Source organism: Pseudophryne corroboree, assembly GCF_028390025.1.
Source record: "Pseudophryne corroboree isolate aPseCor3 chromosome 10 unlocalized genomic scaffold, aPseCor3.hap2 SUPER_10_unloc_2, whole genome shotgun sequence".
Classification (NCBI taxonomy): domain Eukaryota; kingdom Metazoa; phylum Chordata; class Amphibia; order Anura; family Myobatrachidae; genus Pseudophryne; species Pseudophryne corroboree.
In genome coordinates, this window is record NW_026967473.1 from 1,364,619 (window position 1) to 1,367,959 (window position 3,341).

Consider the following 3,341-nt stretch of genomic DNA (forward strand, 5'->3'; position numbering starts at 1 on the left):
ATACAAAACATTTAAATACATATGTTTCCCTTTAAATACACTCTGAGCCTGCACAGGCTCCACATACCTAGGCACTGCAGTGCCTTACAACACTCTAGACATGTTATTAAATTTTAATACAATGTGCCTTGTTTTTCTTTCCACATCCTGTCCCCTAGTCCTGCAGCCTGGCTGCTAGGACTCTGTCTGTGCTGGAGGTATGGGGCTGGCTTCCCCCCTCCTGATCCGAAGCCCAGCGGCCCAGGACACTTGTCCCGGCCGCTGTGGCTCTGGCTCCTTTGCAGCGCTGAGGTGCCGGGAGCTTAGCACCCGGACCCCAGCACTCACCAACCTACTCATCCCCTCGCCGCCAGGGAGCCGGCTAGCCCGGTCCCCTGTATGCGGCGCTGGATCTGTGGCCTCGCCGCAGCGTCCGGCGGGGAGCCGGGCTGCGGCGCACCCCCCTTGCCGCCCAGCAGCCCGGGACGTTCGTCCCGGCTGCCGCGGCTGGCCACCTCCGATGGGCTGAGGCACCGGCACACACAGAGCGCGCTGCAGCGGGAGTGGATCTCCCGCCTGCAGCGGCTCTCCCTTCTCCCCGGCGCACACACAGCTAGTGCGCCCGGAGCTGCACTGACCGCTGCCGGGAGCGGAGCTCCCGGACTCTGGTGGTCAGCGGCTCCCCTCTCCCCCGGCGCGCACACTCTGCTCAGCGCGCCGGGGGCTGCCCTCACTGCCGTGGTCTCCGGAGAGGTCCGGGACCACGGCACACATTTAAAATACATTTTTACACATTTATAAAACACGGCGCCTAGCGCCCACAGTATTTTAAATCTGTCGCCAAGCGCCCATTATCTGTAAAATGGCGCCGGGCACTAGGGGTTAACCCCTTCAGTGCCGCGGCGGCCATTTTCCACGTGGGCTGGAGCCTCTCCGGCCACACCATTGTTTCAACATTTATTGTTAGAAACTGTACCCATAATGGTAATCATATGTACACACATCACTAAATGTTGCTGCTTACAAAAGTACACACTGTAATTAAAGGTCATAAACACCAATGTATCATTTTTACAGTACGAAAGCAAGCCACCACTTCCAGAACACAAGCAACACTGTCAAGAGCTGTGGATGCTGGCGATACAGGTAACGCAAAAATGACACCTGTTAATGTGGCCACCACAAAAAAACAAAAAAATCTAATATTTGCATTAATCCATAGGAACTTCAACATCGCATCACAGTCCACAAAGACGTCCTTCACAGGGGTCTGGCAGCCACACGAGCAGGCCTAGCAAGAGACGTCATCCTGATGTCGCACCAACACCAGCATTAAGCACACCCCCACGTCGTATTTCTACTGTGTTGCCTCAGCCACCAGAACACATTTTGGAGAGTACTCAATCACCGGGACCACATTCCCCTCAGCTGTCTGGTGAGTAAACACAAAACACAAATTACACATCAGCCAAAAAATGTAATAATCCTAGTACTTATCCACAGCAGCAAGCCCATGGCTTGCAAATTTTTTAAATCCAAAAACCACAAAAAATTTTTTGAAAATTTATAGTGTTCTCTTGCGCCTTACAGTAGTATTGTGTTGTCATTATTTATTTGAATAGTAAAATATTGAGCTTCAGGTAGATTCACACCCTTTCACAATGGTGATAGAATTCATATTGTCATTTACTGTTTGAAATTTTAATGCAAGTACGATATGGTGGGTGACAAATCACTTTTTTTCATGGTGTAAACTTTGTACCTCTGTGTGTTTGTTTCGTAAGTGTGTTATTTGTCAAACATGTGTCCACTTTTGTTTTGAAGTCATTTTTTTCAACATAAAAACCAACATAATTGGCCTTTTTGATTGTGTATATGAGTCTTGGTGAACATCATAATTTGCTTTAGAAAAATGTTTGACAAATCTAGAAAGTTAAACTAAATATCAAAACCAGCATAATTTTCGAATACACTCAAATGTTGTCCCCTTAAACCCCATAAAGAACCAGACATCATGCCCCCGGAAGCCCAGCAGGAATCTGAACAGGAAACATACACCCTCCATCTGCAAGCAATAGATGTTAACCAACCAAGCACGCCTCAGGAAAGTACCCCGCCACCTCAAATGTCACCACACCCACAATTGAGCCAAACAACCCCCCCGCAACAACCTGAACCATCATTTTGGGTAACATGGAACCAACAACAGGCACAGAATATTGATTGCCTACGCACACACACCCAATACCTAGCCTATCTGCCTCATCATCTCCCGAGACTGTGTAGAAACACAAGCAGGCTCAAAGTCCAGCTATGCAGAGTCGCAAACAGTATGGAGCAGATGAGAGCAGATAACAGCCAACTTATTGTTACCTTCCAGCGCATAATGGATGAGCAACACCGACATCAACAGGCCCTCATTCAGTTAATTCAAAGTAATCAAATTATATCAGAAACCATGGGGTAAATTTACTAAGAATCGTATTTTCCCGTTTGAGGTCAAAGTTCAATCACGAATGACATCGAAAGTGTAAATATGCAACTTTTTGAATTGTTTATGACTAATTTACTAAACTGCCGTATTCTGCATTTTCGGTTTTTCCGATGTCGATGTCATTCGTTTTTTTAGGCAGTGTTTTACGTGAGTGACTTGTAAAACACTGCCGACTTTAATACAATGAATCTCGGCCGGATCTGAGAGATCCGTGCTGGGCTTCATTGTGCACCTTGTAAAAAAAAAAAAAAAAAATGTTTAAACTTTAAAAAAAAATTGCGTGGGGTCCCCCCTCCTAAGCAAAACCAGCCTCGGGCTCTTTGAGCCGGTCCTGGTTGCAAAAATATGGGGAAAAAATTGACAGGGGTTCCCCCATATTTAAACAACCAGCACCGGGCTCTGCGCCTGGTCCTGGTTCCAAAAATACGGGGGACAAAAAGCGTAGGGGTCCCCCGTATTTTTGAAACCAGCACCGGGCTCCACTAGCTGGACAGATAATGCCACAGCCGGGGGTCACTTTTATACAGTGCCTTGCGGCCGTGGCATCAAATATCCAACTAGTCACCCCTGGCCGGGGTATCCTGGGGGAGTGGGGACCCCTTCAATCAAGGGGTCCCCCCCCCAGCCACCCAAGGGCCAGGGGTGAAGCCCGAGGCTGTCCCCCCCATCCAATGGGCTGCGGATGGGGGGCTGATAGCCTTTGTTGAAAGTAGAAATGTGCACCGGAAATTTTTCGGGTTTTGTGTTTTGGTTTTGGGTTCGGTTCCGCGGCCGTGTTTTGGGTTCGAACGCGTTTTGGCAAAACCTCACCGAATTTTTTTTTGTCGGATTCGGGTGTGTTTTGGATTCGGGTGTTTTTTTCAAAAAA

The 3,341-nt window shown here is 48.2% G+C and overlaps 1 long non-coding RNA gene across 1 annotated transcript; it reads left to right on the plus strand.

Moving 5' to 3' along the window:
• The first annotated feature begins 988 nt into the window (after positions 1-988).
• LOC134982048 (uncharacterized) lies at positions 989-2,225 on the plus strand. Its single transcript, XR_010190887.1, has 3 exons — positions 989-1,125; positions 1,202-1,414; positions 1,983-2,225. It is a non-coding gene; the product is annotated as an uncharacterized LOC134982048 (long non-coding RNA).
• The last annotated feature ends 1,116 nt before the right edge of the window (positions 2,226-3,341 follow it).